General features: G+C 44.0%; 1 protein-coding gene across 1 annotated transcript in view; it reads right to left on the reverse strand.

Moving 5' to 3' along the window:
- The window catches only part of LOC126481233 (cholesterol 7-desaturase nvd), a 114,685-nt gene extending 98,982 nt beyond the window's left edge, over positions 1-15,703 (reverse strand). Inside the window, exon 1 of the mRNA XM_050104846.1 lies at positions 15,650-15,703. The gene's annotated coding sequence lies outside the window, so the exon portion shown is untranslated. The remainder of the gene's footprint in view (positions 1-15,649) is intronic.
- Between the last annotated feature and the right edge of the window lie 6,337 nt (positions 15,704-22,040).

Below are 22,040 nucleotides of genomic sequence, written 5' to 3' on the forward strand. Positions count from 1 at the left end.
CGAGACAAAAGAGGGCGCGGCGCGCGCGGCCGAGGCTGACGCCGGAAACGCCGAGCAGCGCACGGTCACGTTCTTTGGATACGATGGCTCCAGGCTGTGTACGAATGCAAAAAAGACATTGAGCACGTGTCCAGACGAACCCCCAAAACTTCGGTCTCAATTTAAAATCCACAAACCTAATCATCCGATACGCCCGATGTCTAATAGTATGAATAGTGCATACCATGATCTGGCCAAATTTCTACATGAAACTAAGAAAATCATTCGTTTTTGTGAACAGTTTTTCCGTCCCGAACAGTCACACCTTAGTCCAAAAAATAAAATATTTATAATGCAGTTCAGACACCACGTTAGTTTCTTTCGATATCAAAAATCTTCATACTAACGTCCCCGTACTTGAAACGCTTACAATTGTAGAAAAAAATTTACGTCGGTCCAAAAACGATTTCACATCAACAAATCACAGACTTCATGAATCTCATCTCAATCGTAGTCAAGTACACCTACTTCGAATTTAATGGACATTTGTACCAGCAATCCGACGAACTCGCTATGGGAAATCCGTTAGCTGATATCCTTGCTGATATTTTCATCAGCTCCCTAGAAGAAAAAATTTTTAATTGTTTTCCAGCTGCGTCACTAGGCATTCTGTCTTATTCCAGATACGTTGATGATATTCTCATCATCTACAAAGGACCCGCTGTCGGTGTTAATCGTATCTTTAACCTATTCAATTATCTTCATGAGAAAATTTCTTTCACTATCGAATTAGAAAATGAGGCCCGTCAATTAAACTTCCTTGACTTGACGCTTACCATAGAAACAAAATTTCCTTCAATATTTTTCGTAAAGTAACATATACTGATCAGATCGTTCCTGCATATTCTACACATCCACAAAAAATGGTTCAAATGGCTCTGAGCACTATGCAACTTAAATTCTGAGGTCACCAGTCGCCTAGAACTTAGAACTAATTAAACCTAACTAACCTAAGGACATCACAGACATCCATGCCCGAGGCAGGATTCGAACCTGCGACCGTAGCGGTCGCTCGGTTCCAGACTGTAGCGCCTAGAACCGCACGGCCACTCCGGCCGGCACTCATCCACAATCGCATAAAAAAGCTTTCTTTCATTCTGCTCTTCACCGAGCCATTTCCATCCCACTTTCTAAAGTAAAGTTCAACGACGAAATCAATGCACTTAAAACAATATCAGTTAACGACGAGTATAAACCTAACATAGTAGATGACATCCTTAAAAAGAAAACTGCTAAAAGAATTACTACGCTAGGCACTTCTGTTATTGAGTCTAACTCACAAAAATATTTCTCTATACCTTTCGTGGGGCCTATCTCTTGTCAGATCCAACGCATTCTTCGAAAGAAATACGATTGCAACGTTGCTTTTCCTACTAATAACAATTTGAAAAAAACTTCATTCATAATTTACATTCTATTGTTCCCTTTAGAAAATTCTGGTGTCTACAAAATTGTCGGCGATATTTGCTCCTCTTACTACATAGGACAAACTGGACGCGCCTTCATAACCAGATATAAAGAACACTTGCTAAGAACAACGTAGCACTAGCCCCCAAAATTCGTCTTTTGCCGACCATCATCTAATTACATTCATTCACCTAAAGCCATCTGTGATAGCAACATTTTGCATACCGAAAAGAAAGGTGTAGACTAGATATTCTAGAAGAATTAGAGATTTTCAAGGATTTTGCTCGAAAGAATAGCCTCATCCTTAACGAACAGCTACAGCTACGTAACAAAAATTTTTTCAACGGTATAAAGCCGTTACTCGATATCTGACTTCGGGTCTCCTTATGCAGGTTGCCGAAATGTTCTTTTCCTTCTAAGGTAGTCCTATGTTTTTTAATTATCAAATGTTTCTTGGCTGTACTTCGCGTCAATATTGGTTTCTACAAGTTGTCATTCAGTCCTATCTGCATTTTCATAATGTTGTTTTTATATTTTATCTTATTGTTATAAGCTCCGATGTAGACAAAATGTTATGTTGTATGCTAGTATCAAACAAACATTGCTCTCCATTATGTACGAAATACTGTATATTTATAATCATTTCTGCCTATATTTCAATGTGAAGTAGCCTAATTGTATCTACGGCTACTAGATGGCGCGCTCGTTGCAGTGCCATGTTCACCTGGCCGCATTTGTTAAAGCGGGCACCTCAGTCCGTTTTGAAACCTGCACCACGCAAGTAACGAGCAGCCCTTAGTGGCTCGCCATCACAGTTTTCTTTATCTTAAGTATCTTTGTGACTACTGCCCTTTTGGCATATTTATTATTTTATAAATGACATAAGCACTGACAGTCTTTCACGATGATTCCGTACTTATACTCAGTATCACACGTTTTTAGTCATAACATGTTATAGACCATTCTTTGATTTAAATTCTGAGGAAGACACTCCTAGCAGTGTTGAAACCCGGTTAATTCGTTAAAAATAGTGACCGAGGGCTGTTTTCTTTCAATTGTAAATGCGACTGTTCACCGAGATAGGCAGCGTAACATCCGACTGGACATTCAGCTCATCGTCCGACAGACGAAACAAGACGCAGAACGACATACGTCTTCGCGACGCCACGCACCGTCGGATGAATCAGAAGAAGAACAACAACTCCCCTCACAGGAAGACAAAGTCATGCAGCAGGACAGCACAGAGGACGAGGCCAATTTGCAGGTCCAGGACGACGAAGCATTTACGATAGTCAAACATAAAGGGCGTCAGAGAAATATGCTCAGAGAGACACAGGTGATGCGAACGTCGAGCAGGATATTCACTTACTGCGTCCGCGGATCGGTCATCTAATGCAGACAGTGGAAGAGCTGCGCACAACTCAGCCGAAGACCAAGACGACGATAGAGGGAAGTACGTCGCGGAAAGTGCCGCCAGTCGTCATACATTGAGCAAAAAAACCACGTTGAATTCAACAGTGTGCTGATGCGACTAGAGTAAGGAACTTTGAACGCCATTTACCAGAAAGATCGTATCAAATATCACTTTGATACGTTTGAAGATCAACGAAAGGCGTTAAAGTTTTTCGCACTAAACAACACTCCCTTCTTCAGGTACGAGGAGCCAGAGGAGAGGGAACTAGAGGTGGCAGTCAAACGTTTACCGATAGAGATCACAGAACAGGAGCTCCATGCCGCGCTACGAAAGAAAGGCTGCAATATCCTGAATGTTTAGCAGTTTAAAAACAGGGACGAGAATACGAAAGAACTCTTACAACAACCTATCTATCGAGTTACTTTACCTGCTGGAGGAGACTGCGACGAGATCTAGGAGGCTCGTTACCTTCTTTATACCAATGTGCGGATCGAACTGCAAAGAGGGGCCGGTACAGTGCCGCCACTGTCAGCTATTTGAGCCCGCTGCACATTATTGCAGTCTGCCTACTAGGTGCGTCCGTTGTGGAGGACCATACGAATCAGCTGACTGCACCCAACCACGCACCGCGAAACCAGAATGCGCGATCTGTGAGCAGGATCACTCGGCGACTTAGAGGGGCTGTCCGAAATTTCAAGAACTACTTCGTAAATATAAACACGGAACAACGACGAAACCAGCTGCACGGAAGACAACAGTGGTCAAGAACTCCGCCACGCCAGAGATGCAAGCAGAACAGCGACGACCACAGCACGAGTTTCAGAACTAACCGCACTGATTTCTTCCTCACGCACAGGACACCCTCCTGTCTCCACGAGCCGCCGCAACTAAGGCGAGCGATTCGACAACCCAGACGGCGACATCAGCAATGTTATGCCGAGGCAGTGCACAACACCAGAGATGCACAACTCACCAATGAACCACGGGCAGTAGAACCAGAGCCTACGACGTCAGCACCGAATCTCAAAAGTTTCTCACCGCCCTGCATCAGAAACTCACAAGCATGCTTTCCCTCGTAGGAAATTTACCAAGAGTTTTTCTTTCACCATAAAACGGACCGTCAACGCCGCGCAAGAAACCTGAAAACGTGTATCCGAAACGCAAATGCACTGCTCCCCAACAAGACTGAACTAACAGACTTCATCCACAGGCACAGGCTCGATGCAATGCTATTTTCTGAAAGCCACTAGCGTGAAACTACTGCACTGACAATCAGAACAATGTACATTTACCGCACAGACCGGCAAGGACAAAGAGGAGGGAGGGACAGCAGAACTTATCAAGCAAGAACTTCGTCATTCCATACGACGACCGGGACCATTTCCTTTACCGCAGCCTACCTCAGCCCCCCCCCCCCCCCCAAAAAAAAAAGCTGCTACCAGCTGATTTGCATGCGGCTAACGATAACTCTGATAGAAGCCTCTTGGGGGGGAAATCTTAACAGTGAACATGTAAAACATTTTTGGAGGGTGACTGTCAACAGCCGTCAAGTAGAGTATAAGATGCATGTCTGACCATCAGCTGTTTTTATTTTAAACCCTAATATTAACCGCTTTCAGTCATAGACCATTTTCACGAGTAAGTCTTGAAATGGTTAAGCCACCTCATTAAATTTGTCATTACTTAAATAATGTGTTGAATATGTCATGAATATCACTAAACGACGAGGCACCTTTAGAAGCAAGCATGCCAAGTATACACAGAGCAGTGATGAAGAGAGGATCAGGACTATCAGTATTACATTGTACAAAATATTCTGTGCAAGACATTTTTTACAATGAAACTGTTTGGTAAGAAAATAATATTTTTCCACAACTTATAGCCACACATTGGCCGGCCAGAGTGGCCGAGCGGTTATAGGCGCTACAGTCTGGAACCGCGCGACCGCTACGGTCGCAGGTTCTAATCCTGCCCCGGGCATGGATGTGTGTGATGTCCTTAGGTTAGTTAGGTTTAAGTAGTTCTAAGATCTAGGGGACTGATGACCTCAGATGTTAAGTTTCTTTTCGTTATGGTCCATAGTTTCTGTGATACCTTGAAGTACAATACCGTCCGTATTTTGAAAAGTTTGCAGTGGAAAATCTTTCCACTCGCTACTATGGGGAGTGCAGAGCTGTCTTGTGTTCCTCGTTTTCGCACTCTGCCGATACAAAACAAAGCTGGAAATGAAAGAAAAACTTCATGAAACGAAAAGAAACTGGGAGTCATCAGCTGAAGCTGCTGGCTGTATGATTTTTTAGTCTACGCTGCTTGGTTTCAGGAAACGTAGTTGCCCACATTATTTCATTCGCAATGATACCTATATTATTGAATTTGTTCGCTCATTTACAATTGACGTTTCAGATAAGCGTGCTGCGAAATGTTGGTCATTCTTGGCAATCGGAATAAGATAATAATTGCATCTTTTTACCGAACTCCCAATTCAGATGATACAATTGCCGAAACGTTCAAAGAAAATTTGAGTTTGATTTTAAATACGTACCTGACTCATACAATTATAGTTGGTGGTGACTAATTTACCCCCGATATGTTGGCGAAAATACATGTTTAATTCCGGAGGTAAGAGTAACACATCATCCGAAGTTGTGCTAAACGCATTCTCTATTTTGTTTCGAGAACTTAGTTCATGAGCCCACGCGAATATTAAATGTTATGACAACACACTTGACCTCTTAGCAACAAATAATCCTGAGCTAATAACGAGCATCAAACCGGATATAGGGATTAGTGAACACAGGGTTGTCGTAGTGGGTCTGAATATTGCAACCCCCAACTCCTCCAAAAATGAACGAAAAGTATACCTATTCAAAAAATCAGATAAAAATTCATTTGACGTCTCTCAGAGACAATCTCCACTCCTTCCAAAATAACAACGTAGTGTAGACCGGATGGACTTGAATTCAAAGAAATAATATCGGCAGCAACTGAGAGATTTACAGCAGAAATTAATAAACGACCGAGCTCATCCTCCTTGGTACACAAAACGGTTCATAACACTGTTGCAGAAGCAACGAAAAAACACACCAAATTTAAACGGACGCAAAATCTCCAAGATTGGCGATATTTTACAGAAGCTCGAAATTTAGTGCTGACTTCAATGCGAGATGCTAATAATAGTTTCGACAACGAAACTGTCTCGAAACCTTGCAGAAAATCCAAAAATACTCTGGTCGTATGCGAAGCATGCTAGCGGCAAGACACAATCAATCCCTTCTCTGCGCGATAGCAATGGAGACAATACCGATGACAGTGCTGCCAAAGCAGAGTTACTAAACACAGCCTTCTGAAATTCTTTCACCAAAGAAGACGATTCGAGAACAGCTCCCAACATGACTAACGTAGAATCAAATATCCTCGGAGTAGTGAAGCAAATCACCTAATAAAAGCAAGTCTTCTGGTCCAGACCGTATACCAATTAGGTTCCTTTCAGACTATGCTGATACAATAGAATCAAATATCCTCGGAGTAGTGAAGCAACTTAAATCACTTAATAAAAGCAAGTCTTCTGGTCCAGACCGTATATCAATTAGGTTTCTTTCAGACTATGCTGATACAATAGCTCCATACTTGACAATAATATACAACCGTTCGCTCACGATAGATCCGTACCCAAGGAGTGGAAAGTTGCACAGGTCACACCAATATTCAAGAAAGGTAGTAGGAGTAATCCACTAAATTCCAGGCCCATATCATTAATGTCGATATGCAGCAGGATTTTGGAACATATACTGTGCTAAAAAATTATGAATTACCTCGAAGAAAACGTATATTGACACGCTTAGCTCTTTACTCGCACGAAGTGTTGGAAGGCTTTTGACAATGTACGACGCAAGCAGCTTGTAGCCCAATTGCGTGCTTGTGGAATATCGTCTCAGTTATGTGACTGGATTCGTGATTTCCTGTCAGAGAGGCCACAGTTCGTAAGCCAACAAAGTCATCGAGTAAAACCGAAGTGCTTTGTGGCGTTCCCCAAGATAGTGTTATAGGCCCTTTGCTGTTTCTTATCTACATAAACGATTTGGGAGACAATCTGAGCAGTCGTCTTAGGTTGCTTGCAGATGACGTTTATTGACTAGTAAAATCATCAGAAGATGAAAACAAAATGCAAAACGATTTAGCAAAGATAACTGTATGGTGCGAAAATTGGTAATTGACCCTAAATGGAAAGTGCGAGGTCATCCATATGACTGCTAAAAGGAATCCGTTAAAATTTCGGTTACACGATAAATCAATCACATGTAAAGGCCGTAAATTCTACTAAATATGTAGGAATTACTATTACGAACAACAAATTGGAAAGAACACAGAAAATGTTGTGGGGAAGGCTAACCAAAGACTGCGTTTTATTGGCGGGGCACATATATAATGGAACGGATCTACTAAAGAGACTGCCTCTCACTACGCTTGTGCGTCCTCTGTTAGATTACTGTTGCGCGGTGCGGGATCCTTACCAGGTAGTATTGATGGAGTACATCGAGAAACTTCAAACAAGGGCAGCATGTTTTGTATTATCGCGAAATGGGGGAGAGAGTGTCACTGAAATGATACAGTGTTTGGGATGGACATTATTTAAAAAAGGCGTTTTTCTCACGAAATTCCTATCACCAACTTTCTCTTCCGAACGCGAAGATATTTGGTTGACGCCGACCTACATAGGGAGAAACGATGACCATAATAAAATAAGTGAAATCAGTGGTCGCGCGGAAAGATATAGGTGTTCGTTTTTTTCAGCGGGCTATACGAGACTGGAATAATAGAGAATTGCGGAGTTGGTTCGATGAACCCTTTGCCAAGCACTTAAATGTGATTTGCAGAGTATCCATGTAGATGTAGACGTAGACGTTGATATGTTCTGCTATTGGTTTTTTCGAATGACACATGAGCAGTATAACTTCGCTCATTCAAAATGCTACACAGTTCCTGAACTGTACTTGGTATAAGTGCAGCAAATATAACAAACATACATTCTGTTAACACACACCCATAGAAAAACTATCGAAATGACAGCAGGAAAATAAATCTTGTTTTACGGTCGAACAATGCAGCAGGGCCTGTAGGATACAACGGTTTTTTCGCTTTCAATATATTCTACAGGAAAGCGTAGAACACGAAATTTTAAAAAAAGCTTGTGTTACTGTTTAATAACTGAAGTGACGTGTAAAACAGTTGTCACTAACTCCTACATCTAGAGAGGAGAGTACGAAATTAAAATAAAACTTGTTTTACCATCTAACAACTGGAATCGGGGTTCAGATGAAAGTTTTACATTTCTTCTACTTTCCTCTCATTGCTCTAAGGTGGTGTGCACACGGCATGTTACAGTCTCCTCAGTATCAACCACAAATATTCTATTTTTACCTTTTTAGAAAAGTGGCAGACCTTTCGGTTTTTCTTCTCGACAGAACTGAATTGCTTTATTTACCAGCAGTTCCATCTGAGTGTATTCTTCGGTATCGTGTATTTGCGCGATGACTATCCATTTCAGCAGACACTACGAATATACAGAAGTAGTAACGCGATAGAAGTAGTAACGCGATATGAGTATAACGCGACTGTACAACGCCGAGTGACGTGCGTCCATCGTGCGCTGTCGAGTGTTGTCTGACGCCTTTGGTGTCGTCTGTAGGTAAACCATTTCCACACTCTGCCCTCGGCAGTTGGAAGTGTACAAGTTATAGTTAAGCTGAAACTTAACAAACCTAAAGCAAATCCGATAGAAATGCGAGATGAGGTTGTGAGGAAACGAGCAAACACAGAGAAAACAGCAACCAAGCCTGGTGCTGCGCTAGGCGTTGTAGGTGCCCAAGGGGTGGGGTCCCGGACACACGCTGCCGGAGCTTCGCCACGGGAGAGGTACCTCTAGTTACGCCTATACTTTGCGAAAATGGTACGTTGCGAGATATCTGATGAAATAGCCATTTAGGATACAACCTCTTGGTTACCCTCAAATTCTTCGCACCCGCAAATTCCTTTGCACGTAGCAATAGGCGGAAACCAGTGTAGCAAATCAGGGTTTAAACAGGGTGACTGTACCAGTAATGCGTTCTTCAATTCCGTATTTCCCGTTTGCCTAAGCAGCTCTGTATGCCGGTGCGTTGCCACGAATTTTTCTTTTTTTCGTTTACTGTCACGTCTTTGTTTATCCAGTATTTCCAGTTTTTGTTTTATCCTGTGCTAGATAATCAAGGAAAAGGATCCTTTTGAAGTTCCATAAAATACTGATCATGGGATGTCCCGCAAATGATGTCGTATTCGCCTATTTGATTTGGCGTCACCTGCTTCCATCCACAACCCTGCAATCATTCTGCTTTCCGGGATGAAATGAACCCATACCTCATGCTCGATAGTAAACTGGCACCAAAAACCAGTTGGTTTTATTTGAAAATCGTCGAAAAAGCTTTTCACGTATTTTAATCTTCCTTGTGAGATGCGTATGGCATCAATACAAACTATAAGAAAGGGATCCACGTATATACGAACGTATCTAAGTTTCACATCTCTACCTAATCCACTAGAACGATTTCAACCAAATTTGGTGCACGTACCACTTAGTGTCTGGTAATCACCGCTGTGGGGAGTAAGAACCATCTATCAAAGGGATGGGGTTGCGGGTCAAGAAACTGTACGGCCCACGGTACGCGAATACCCATACTCTGTTCTTCTAATATTTGAGGAGAGCACTTAGAGACTTCCAGCAAACTTTACACATAATTTCAAAACCTTTACGAAAGTTTTTTTTTTTTTGCAGAAGATCCCTACAAAATGATGAAAGCAAAAATGTTTATCGCTTACTACATTTTCGCTGTTAGTGCAGTGAATCTGCCGTATGAAGCATGACCTTTGAATTTATTACAGCTGTATCCGCGACACATTCTGCAGAAAGTGTTTGCTTGTACCACTGAATGTACTAGTCATTGTATGACACATAGTTCAAGAAATATGATGCCATAAACAGTGAGATGCGTGAAAAACAGCCGCATCCTGCAAGACATTTAAATTTATAACTTCGTTGCTGCAAACTCTATTCGCAATGGATTTTGCAGACATTAGCCACATATACCACTGGATGTACCTGCAATATTGTACTATTGTATAGCATATAGTTCAGATGATTGTCACAAACATTGTGCTGAGTGAAAATGAAAGTGCAGAACAAAATTCATTAGAGATACAGGTGAAATGTGTGTGAAAATATATTTCACATATATTTAGCATGTTAACATGCCTTGGACTACCTTAACAAATATGACTTAATAATGGAGTGACAACATTTAGCATCGTAGTTGATAATGGCATAAAAGCTGAAATGTGGATAATACAAAAGATAAATACGATAATACACAGTCAAACGGCGGTTTATTCTTTTAAAACTATTGTGCAACTGTAGCTCAACGCTACTGACAACTCCTATTTCTTTCAGTCTTTCCTCTCCGTGCAAGGAAGCGATACTGGCGATAAGATGCGCAATATCCACTCGCCACGTGATGAACAAGAATATTTCAATCAGTTTTCTTCTGCAGCAGCCGTTAGCCTTTCACAAGTAGGTAACAATCTCGGGTTTTCATCTACATTTGTAATAATCGCTGCCTTCCTCTCTCTCTCTCTCTTTGTTATTATAGGAGCGCCGTCACTTGTCTTTTGGTGGTTAACTCTTGTGCAGAGTAAGCGAGTTGGGCTAGCGCACGTATATCCTTAGGTAAATGGTTCAAATGGCTCTGAGCACTATGGGACTTAACATCTGTGGTCATCAGTCGCCTAGAACTTAGAACTACTTAAACCTAACTAACCTAAGGACGTCACACACACCCATGCCCGAGGCAGGATTCGAACCTGCGACCGTAGCGGTCGCGCGGTTCCAGACTGAAGTGCCTAGAACCGCTCGGCCACCGTGGCCGGCTTAAGGTAAATGAACAGTTATTATTATGCGAGTGATTATTATACTGCTCATGGGAGGTTATTGTCCCTCAATCATTTGCAGGAGTGCTGGGCACGAGTTTTGATTAATTATTGGAGAAGGTAGATAGCCGCGTTGTCTCAGTTATTGTAACGTGTGTGTGATCACAGTCGTCATTAATGTTTGCTTTCTTTTAAAGAAGTTTTGCAAACGATCGAGCAATCAAAATCAGTGTGGATTAAGAAGTCCAAGACTATGACAGAGGCTACGTTGCCACTTGATAGACACAGTCATTAAAACGAGTAACACAGATTACCCCAAGAAAAGAAATAACCACTTCATGTTTGATGGACTCATGTTTAAATGATGCATACTTTGAACTTCGGAATGTACTGTATATTCTAATGAAATGCGCAGAGGTAGTATTGTGTATCGTCATTGTAGTAGAATGTGTTATACTTCACATTCGTTGAACAACGGAAAACGGAAACGGGTAGGCGTTCTTCTACATCTGGAGCAAGTAACTGCACTATTCCTAATATGGACTATTTAAACACTTATTTTACTGACAGGCTGCATCTAAAAAAATGCGAAACTTCTCGGAAAGAATCATGACAATGTTAATAATAATGATCGCTTTTTGACTTCCAAACGAGAGAATACAACTGAGTAAGTAATGTTGTAGACGGATTTTATGCGCAGTTCGAGGACGAGGGAAAGTCCCAAGTCCGAAGAAAAACTAACACTGAAGAAAAGAATTAAGATTTAATGTCCCGTCCACGTCGAGGTAATGAGAGACGGAGCAGAAGCTCGAACTGGATATGGATGCGAAACGTATGAGGTTGATCGTACTTAAGCAACGATACCGTCGTTATCCTGAAGTGATTTGGCAAACAGACATAACATGAGAATGGTTGAACGGACATCTGAAGCCTGTTCGTCCAGGACACGAGACCTGTGTCCGGTGCTCTCCGGAGCCGCTGCTGTCACTCTGGTGGAACACTCGCCTCATTCACGCGTCTCGCGAAGTTGCCTAACGCGATCAGTGTAATGTTTGGCCCTTATCATTTCCGGGTTCGAATGGCTCTGAGGGAGATCAGATTAAATCGAGGCACTCTACTCTTGCAGAAAAAATTTGCTTGTGCATCCACTGCACGTGTTCACTGGAGGGTAAAGCCTACAAATGGTGCGGCACGTTCTCGCTTGCTAAGGCCCAGTGGAGCCCGGCAGCGTGAAAAAGTGATTATCGCGGTTAGTACAGTGCTTCCTTGCATGTTATGCTGGCCATATATAATGAAAGCCTTAAAAAAAAAAAAAAAAAAAAAAAAAAAAAAAAAAAATGGACTTGGGCACCGAGGATTCCGCACAGTACACAGACAGTTCTAAACAGTTCATCCATCCCGGCAATCAAGAAGTTCTACGATTTTTGCCTGATATCGATACTGGTAAGATACTGATCGCGGAAATTCCAAGTCTTTAGACATTAAAAAAAAGAATTCGTGTTATATAATTACAAATCAACAAGGTTTATAATTTATATAAAAAACAGCTACCAGCCACATGTATGGTTTAAAAAGGTTTATTCTCTTCAGACCATGACCGGTTTCGGATTTTTCTTTATAAATCCATCTTCAGATGGCAGATTACAAGCATTCTTGGTTGGACCTAGTTTTGTTTGTGTTATTCGTTTGCTGCACTAGGAAAGAAAAGAAATATTTTTGTTTTCATATCGGTAATGGTATTAGTACGAAAGATTTACTTCTTTTACAAAATCTAATTGCTCATGAGATGGTTTTTATAAACATTAGTAAACTTGCAGGATTAGTGTACTTACGAGCTGTGTAGTTCTGCCTGACGAAATATTCGTGCGTTTATGTTTTCGATCGCGAGCTTAATACACTTTTCAATATGCACTATGTGAGTGCTATTCCAGTCAATGGACGTCACTTTCTGCCTCATCATCTTAATTACACACGCAGCACACACGAATAACGTTTACAAAACGTGGCCCAGCTTCACATTACAAACGAAAACAATATTTGCAAAGAGCTTACAGTCATAACGATGTTAACTTACAGATGCTGTATAGTCGATATGGGTACAGTAAAATATCTCTTTGCTATTATATGAAATTAATCTAAAACGGAATAAATAAAATTACATACAAATAAGATTACAAAAATTATATGTAGTACAGAATTACTGTGTGTTACTAATTAGTTGTTACAATAGTAGGAGATAAATTCTAATATATGACATAATATGCAATGCACATGTTTTCATTATGCAATTTTTCAATGACATATAAGCAGTTTTTGGGGCCTGTATACTGAATGTTTTTGATGGAATATTGGGCTTAAGTTATTTTAAAAAAGTAAAAAGTTCTTCAAAGTTATTTAAGAAGGGGGTGATAACTTCTTTCGTACTAATACCATTACCGATATGACAACAAAAATATTTCTTTTCTTTCCTAGTGCAGCAAACGAATAACACAAACAAAACTAGGTCCAACCAAGAATGCTTGTAATCTGCCATCTGAAGATGGATTTGTAAAGAAAAATCCGAAACCGGTCATGGTCTGAAGAGAATGAACCTTTTTAAACCATACATGTGGCTGGTAGCTGTTTTTTATATAAATTATAAACCTTAAGTACAACAGCCACGTTTCTCAACATGTCGACTTTCGACAAAATAGCGACAAATCAACAATTTTCGAATTTTTTCCTTTATCTGTATTGTTAAACCTTGTTTTTGCTAAATTTCATTATACTACGTAAATGAGAAGTACCCTGGATGTTACAATGAGTAAGTTTGTGAGCATCAATATGTGTGACAAATGGCCGTATCTTTTGATTGCATTCATTCACATAGGTTAAATTTTTTAACACCGCCAGGGTAAAACAGAGCTTAGTATGCGAACCGTTCCTGCGGAAAAGGCGAGTTAACAGATGGACAGACAGTGCGATATAGAAGATATTTTTTTTCGTTTGATATAATTAATAATTATTTTCTGATTTTGTTTCCTTTACTTTTGCTGTGAAACCTTGCTTGTTGCCAGATTGCGCGATTCTAGGTCAACGGGAAGTACCGCGTCGAAATACACTGACGAGGCAAAACGTTCAGAGCACTGCCCAGCGCGATGCTGAATGCCTCTTGCTGGTGCTGTGGGCACGTGTCGCAGTGAGGAAAGCACTAAGCGGAACAGCGGCGAACGGGCTGCCACTACAGGGAAGATACGGGCTGCAAATGCGGAAACCCAGAGATACGAGCGGTTTCGACGACGGGCGCACTGTCAGCGGCGCTGCGGCAGGAAGCGAGAATCCCTGAAACGGCGAAGCTTGTCGCCTGTTGGCGTACTGCTGCCGTTAGCAGCTACGGAAAGTGGTTGAAGGATGGTGAAACAAAGAGCAGGCCTTGTGGCATCGGACGACAACGTCCCATGACAAAAGTAGAGGTCAGGGGATCCCCCGCTCTGTAATCCAGGGTAGGCAGCGATGTGGGGGACATCAGAAGACAGAGCACAATGCTGGCGCAGGCACAAAGGTATCGGAGCACACCGTTCAAAGGTCACTGTTGAACGTGGAGTTCCACACCACACGAGCCCTACTTGTTCCTGTGTTGACCCAACGACACCGTCAGTTATGATTGCAGTGGGCCCAGTATTACCGAGTTTTCACCGCGGATCAATAGAAAAGTGTGACTTGTCGAATGAATGGCATTTCTTGCTACACCAGGTCGACGGATTGCGCCATCCGTGCAGGCGGGTGAGGGCAGAATTGTGCTGTGGGGCACGCTGAGTTATGCTTGCGGGGGATCTGTGGTGATAATCGCAGGCCCAGTCGCAGCAGCGTACTACGTGCATACTATTGCGAACCACCACCATCGCTTCACGCTTGAAGTCTTCCCCTACGGCGATGACATCTTCGAGCACGGTATCTCCTTGTTGCAAGGTCAGAATCGTGCTACAGTGGTTTGAGGGTTATTATAGGGAACTCACATTGGTGCCTCAGCCAGCAAATCTGCCTGATGCGTTTCCACTGGAACACAGCTCCAGCTGCGTGTCCGTAAACCTCCACCCCGTACTTTGCTGGAGTTGCTCTACCTGTGAGTAAACATCTCAGGAATCCTGTCCAGGACTTGTAAAACCGTGCCAAGCATAATATCTGTTGTACTGAGTTTGAAAAGTGAAACAACACGATGTTACACAGGCAGTCATAATGTTTTGTCTCATCGGTGAATGCGGCATAGATCGCCGTAGCTTTTGTTTGCAATTACTTACAAGCTACTATTTACTACACCGCCAAGGAACTACAGATAGTAGTGAAAATATGCAGCTTAGTACACCTACCCATTCCTGAGGAAAAGGGTTTTAAATGAATGGATGGACGGACAGACAGACAGATGATCCTATAATGGTTTCGTTTTTCCCTATTGAGGTACGTAACCCTAGGAAAAAAAGTCAGCTACCTCCAATTAAAGTATATCTTTATTTATTTCAAGCGTGGACGCTCTGTGTACCAGTACTCTAACACCAACTGCTTCATTGCCGTATAAGATTGGCAGGTGGTCTATGTCCGAGGAAATGAGGTTATCTGTAAAAAAATTTCGTGATATGCGGGGCGAAATCTTGATTAGGCAAATCCCGATTTTGGGATTCCGACATAATGTTGCTACTCAAGTAACATGTAGCCGCTACTTCATTATTTAGTGCCCTCGGTAAAGAAGAAATGCCGCGTAACAAATACTGTTTTTGCTTAAAGAGCTTAGCAGATCTATTCCGTTAGCTGGCAGCGCCGGCACCCCCCAGGTGTTCCCCCGCTGCTCCACTACTGTACCTGCGGCGTGTCTCGCGTCTCGCTGCCGGCTGCCCGCCACCGTTTCAGAGCCGGCGTCCTTCGCGACTCCTCGCCGGAGCCGCGCCGCCGAGATTTATACGCACGCGCGCGGACGATCCCCAGCTGGGACCCGCTGGCCTTGCAGCAATGCAGAATGTGCGTGCGTGCGTGCTGCGTGTGGAGCGGCGCCCCGCTAATGGACGTCGCCGCACCTCCACTACACTCCACCCTCGCCCCGCGCGTCCCGTGAATAACTCTTCTGCTCATTAACAAAGCACACTTTTACGTTGTGCCTCTTCGCCTGCTAACCCGTATCGACCCTCAGAAGACAGCAGCGCGGCTCTAGCTTCTGTTCCATTACCGAGACTGAAATTTATTGTGGTTCTCGTAAGTAACAGCAGATGACGGACTGTGTAGTTCCCGTAAGGAGGCCACGTTAGTTTTCATTAATCAAAACTTCCGGACTAAGAAGCCGTGGTCCAACAGTAGAAATTCTTCCTACTCACGTTTCGCTACTATCTGCGGGCGACATCTTCAGAGGTGAGCCAGCGACTGGCTGCTCGACCGTGGAGTTCCCGTTTATACACAGTGCGTAGGGGACACCACTATTCGTCACGTGCTGTCGACAGTAGAGCTACCCCTGAAAAAAATGGCTCTGAGCACAATGGGACTTAACTTCTGAGGTCATCTGTCCCCTAGAACTTAGAACTACCTAAACCTAACTAACCTAAGGACATCACACACAGCCAAGCCCGAGGCGGATTCGAACCTGCGACCGTGTCGGTCGCGCGGTTCCAGACTGTAGCGCCTAGAACCGCTCGGCCACCCCGGCCAGCAGCTACCCCTGAATAACGCCATTACTCTCGATAAAAGGTAATCGATTGTCACGTCGTTGGTACAAAGTCGACCTCCATATCATCTCACATTACCCTTTATCTTTTCTGTTAAAATTGTGCTGTTTACAGATCTCTATGGCTTCTCTGTACATACGCCGACAATAATGCGATGTTTTAGCTAGCACGCTCATCTCACTGAAGTTAATTTGGTAATCACCGTCTACAAAAACGTCTTGCGCTACAGCCGGTTTGTTAATGTGTTCCAGACGACAGTTCCTATCGTGTTTGGTTAGGCGGGTATTAACACCCCTTTTCGTTGTACCAATACAAACCTTCCCACAACTACACGGAATTATATGCACCCCAGGGGTTTCGAAAGGGTGTCGTATGTCTCAAACTTTCACTGATCTTGGTGGGTCTAAATATTTTGGAGTTGAAACCAGTCGTTGCCTCACCTCGGAACAAGAATTTTTACTGTTCGACCACGGCCTCTACGCCCGGAAGTTTTGATTGATGGAGAAACTGATCGGGAAAGCCTGCACGGTGTGACGGTGTTTGTCCCGTTTTGCCGTCAGCAATGTCCAGCGGTTTTCCAACTCTTCCTCTGTGGGCCTACTTCCATCTCGAGTGATGCCTGCCGACATCGTGTCAAACGAAACAGCCTTTGAGCACTTCGACCTCTTGGCGTGGCTTCCAGCTCGTCCCTTGTTGACAATCGCCCATGCACAATTGCTCTCTGAATTAACGGCAGACCATTTTGAGAAAGTACTAACATCGTGTGAACAAAGTACTCATCTACTTAATTACAGACGAGCTATCACTAGGGAGATCAACCTACGACTGCAGTTAGGAGCTAAGAGTAATATCCACAGAAATAGCATTACACATTAAAACGCGCGCTGAAAAAGTCGCCTTAGAACGAAATGCAGAGAAACCAAGAGCTAAACAAAATCTATAACAACCCACAGAAAAAGACCACCCTGTCGAGACACCTTCAGTGAACAACACACAAAGGAAGCCACAAAACTTCTAAAACTAGAAAAATCACGAGGGATGTATGGCGTATTCGCATCATATACAAGATACCTACGGAAGCACGGAAGAACTCGGCTGAAAGAATTTTACACAGGTGCGCTGCACACTCACCGGGGAAGTTTATCCTCTGCTTAAAGTTGTGCTCTCGCCGACAGTCCTGCCTCTGGCCGGAGCTTCTAGCTGTCTCCCGGTCGCACTTCTGAGTGTCCGTTTCAAAACATTTGAACGCTTAATACTGAACAAGATTCGGGACATAATAGGCAAGCAACTCGTACATTTTGCCTTGGCTTCGAGAGTAAGTAGAACTGTTGTGACCGGGTACTGTCTATAACGTACTGCGTAGAAGACGAATTCCAAAAGAAACCACAGACAGCGGTAGTTTTTGTCGAACTGCTGATCATTCTGGAGCAATGCCCACAAAGCGAGGAACTGACAACACTTGTCAAGAACATGTTAGCTTAGTCGTGCTTTAAAGCTGGCATCCGACATGGAACAACCAAATCACTCACAATAAAAAACAGATCTCCGCTGCGATTTGTACTGGCCCAATTTTGTTCACCAGTACCCTGGCAAATACAACCAGGAAATGTTGCTACGTGAACGTCTGATCAACGACTACCCAAACCAAAACACTAGAGGAAGGAGAAGCCTTTCTTTCCAGAAATTCGGAAACACTGAGTCCATTTTAAGTGGAGAGATTGTTGAAATCTACAGAAAGCAGAAGCATCCGCGTTGCACTTAAATAGCGAAATACATAACCACCATCTCAACAACAAGTTTTATCACAGAAGTAAAAGGCACGATTTCTATCGTAAATAGCTCAGCATTACATTACGTCGTTCGCTGATCTACAAAAAGCACCTAGAAAATACGAGCCAGAAAATCAAGAGTCGCCATACGACTAATGTCACAAGCGAGCTTGTCGGGACCTCAGAGGAGACGATTAATCCGTTCTGGGCAGTGTGGCTTTGACTAACGGCATTCATTCAATAAGTAATGCAATATATGTTTTTCTCCTCGGCCAATTTCGGTTGAATAAACGAGGAATTTGTTGCGGGACAATGTGGAATACTCCCGCTTCAGCCGCTATAGTTTCATTGAGTGCCGATAGCTGGTGGCGCTGCGCTCTTACGTAGCCTTCAAAATGGCGTCTCTAATAAACTGCGTTCCAGGCAGTGAACTGTCATTGAGTTTCTTTTGGAGGAAGACCACAGCACAGCAGACACTCACAGGCGCTTGCAGAACCCCTACGGAGACATGGCAATGAACAAAAGCGCAGTGAGTCGTTGGGCTAGGCGTCTGTCATCGTCGCAGAAACGTAGCGCAGACCTGTCCCATGTCCCGTGTGCCAGCTGGCCGCTCACAGCTGTCACTCTTGAAATGCTGGAACGTGCGGACACTCTCATTCCACGTGGGGACCCATCACAATCAAACACACGATCGACGCATCACAGTCAAACACCCCGCTGCTCGAGTGGACGTCTTCGTTGGCACTGCTGACACGCTCGTCCCTCAGTTGGCGGCCTCAAACGTGTGCGCCCGCTGGGTTCGTCGCCGACTAACAGAAGACCGTAAAGAGTTACGAACGAGCATCCGTAAGGAATTTCTTGCGTGTTACGAGGTTGATTATGAAATTTTTTTGTCGAACATCGTTATTGGCGATGAAACAAGTGCTCAGCACTTCGAACCAGAAACAAAACGGCAATCCGCGGAGTGGCACCAAGCCACCTCTCCTCCGAAGGAAAAGTTCAAAGTCGCGCCCTCACTCGGTAAAGTCATGGTGACGCTCTTCTGGGATTCATAAGATGCGGTTCTGTTTGATGCCTCCCTCATGTTGCAACTATCAATTCTGAAATCATCCAACCCTCAGAAAATTGAAGAAACGACCTCAGTGTGTTCGTCGCCACAAATGTGTGAACTGCTCCTCCTCCTCCTGCTCCGTGAGAACGCAGGGCCTGAGACAAGTCTGCGCACCCGAGAGGAGCTCACAAAGCTTCACAGGACTCTTTCTTCCTCATCCGCCCAACAGCCTGGATCTCGCACCTTCAGATTTCCATCTGTTTGGCCCAATGAAAAATCCACAAGACGTTGGCTCCAACGTTGACCAACAAGCCCTCCCAGTAAGGTGGCGTAAGAGCGTCGCACTGAGCGGAGATTATGTTGAAGAATAGGGTTCTGCAGTCGAAAGAGTCGGTAATAATATGGTGTATTGTTGTTGTGGTCTTCAGTCCTGAGACTGGTTTGATGCAGCTCTCCATGCTACTCTATCCTGTGCAAGCTTCTTCATCTCCCAGTACCTACTGCAACCCACATCCTTCTGAATCTGCTTAGTGTATTCATCTCTTGATCTCCCTCTACGATTTTTACCCTCCACGCTGCCCTCCAATGCTAAATTTGTGATCCCTTGATGCCTCAAAACATGTCCTACCAACCGATCCCTTCTTCTAGTCAAGTTGTGCCACAAACTTCTCTTCTCCCCAATCCTATTCAATACCTCCTCATTAGTTACGTGATCTACCCATCTAATCTTCAGCATTCTTCTGTAGCACCACATTACAAAAGCTTCTATTCTCTTCTTGTCCAAACTGGTTATCGTCCATGTTTCACTTCCATACATGGCTACACTCCATACAAATACTTTCAGAAAGGACTTCCTGACACTTAAATCTATACTCGATGTCATTTAATCATACAGTAAAGCTGCATGTCCTCGGGAGAAATTACGGCTGTAGTTTCCCCTTGCTTTCAGCCGTTCGCAGAACCAGCACAGCAAGGCCGTTTTGGTTAATGTTACAAGGCCAGATCAGTCAATCTTCCAGAGTGTTGCCCCTGCAACTACTGAAAAGGCTGCTGCCCCTCTTCAGGAACCACATGTTTGTCTGGCCTCTCAACAGATACCTCTCCGTTGTGGTTGCACCTACGGTACGGCCATCTGTATCGCTGAGGCACGCAAGCCTCCCCACCAACGGCAAGGTCCATGGTTCATAGGGGGGGGGGGGATGGTGTATTGGAATGATGAATAAAACCAACGTACTTTCAGGAAAAAAAAATGAACTACTTGTTGAACGCCTGTCGTATATCCAGGGACTGAACGTGGGCACCTGTATTGCTGCGGTGTAGCCACATGAGGTAGCTGAATAAAAACATGAGAGTTACCACGGGTACACTGAAACCCACGTCCATTTCCTGACTGCGTTCTATCGGCAATATTCCTCCATCAGAACCAAGGCGGATGAATGCCACTCTACCAGGCCGTCTTAAATCCTAGAGCCTCTCGTGTGCTGTGGTCACCAAACACAAATTCCGCAATTCGCGAGAAACTTGGAACGCAGCACCACAGAGAAACCTGCTACAGTGGAAGCTACGGTTGCTCTACGAGGGTTTGATCTGGGGAGCGGCACGTGGACCAGGCGCGGCGCGGCTCACCGCCGTGGCGGAGTACGCGGCAGCCCAGTCTGCGGCGGCGGAGGCGCTGGCCGAGTCGCGGGGCAGCCTGGCCAGGGGCGCCCTTTCAGGAAGCACACGCGTCCTTTCAGTGGCGTGATCAGTGCGACTGCTCCTGCATCCTGCTGGATGGGCGCCGCAATGGAGGCCGAATCACCAGTCACATACAATACCTCACATATTGCAACAAAGCTTTCGTGGGTGCATAAAAGAGCAGCTTGCAGTAGTCTGTCAATAATAAGTATGATTAATGGCGAGGAGCTAACCTCTACAAACACTTCAAACTGAACGTTCCTCTGTGGGAGATAATGGTTACCTTTACTTCTTAACAATACAATTTCGCTCTGCACTTGAAACAAACGAGTGCATTCAAGGTGTCTCGGTAAAAGAGATTTGGAATGTGTTATGTCGCCTTCCTTACTAATTAAGCGTTGTGAGGGGACTCTGAATGCGTAACTAACAACTGTCACGGGATGCTGACAGCTTTCAAATTTTCGGACTATCGGCATAAATGATCGCTGATTCCAGCTCGTTGGCACCGCGGTATGTAACTTGGGCCGTTTTTGTTCGAAACGTACACGTAATTCTGTGGTCAGTAGGGGGGGGGGGGGGGGCACGAAGAGTGAAAGTGAACCTGTACCACCACCTCTAGCGTTGTGTTGATTTAACTGGCTGTGCGTAATGCTTCAAATGGCTCTGAGCACTATGGGGCTTAACATCTGAGGTCATCAGTCCAATAGAACATAGAACTACTTAAACCTAACTAACCTAAGGACATCACACACATCCATACCCGAGGGAGGATTCGAACCTGCGACCGTAGCGGTCGCGCGGTTCCAGACTGAAGCGCCTAGAACCGCTCGGCCAAAACGGCCGGCCGGCTGTGCATAAACCAGAGGCAACTGGCAGTAACTTTTCCATTCAAAGGGTTGCCGCTAGCCATTCCTTCAGAAAGACTAAAGACCGGCATCTACCAGATCTTGGCAAAAAAGTTCACAGAAAGGGCTAACGGAGAGATCTATAATGAACACAAACGCAGGATTCAGCGAAGCGGGATAAAGCCGTGCGTGAAATAT

The sequence above is a fragment of the Schistocerca serialis genome, chromosome 5 (genome assembly GCF_023864345.2).
Source record: "Schistocerca serialis cubense isolate TAMUIC-IGC-003099 chromosome 5, iqSchSeri2.2, whole genome shotgun sequence".
Classification (NCBI taxonomy): domain Eukaryota; kingdom Metazoa; phylum Arthropoda; class Insecta; order Orthoptera; family Acrididae; genus Schistocerca; species Schistocerca serialis.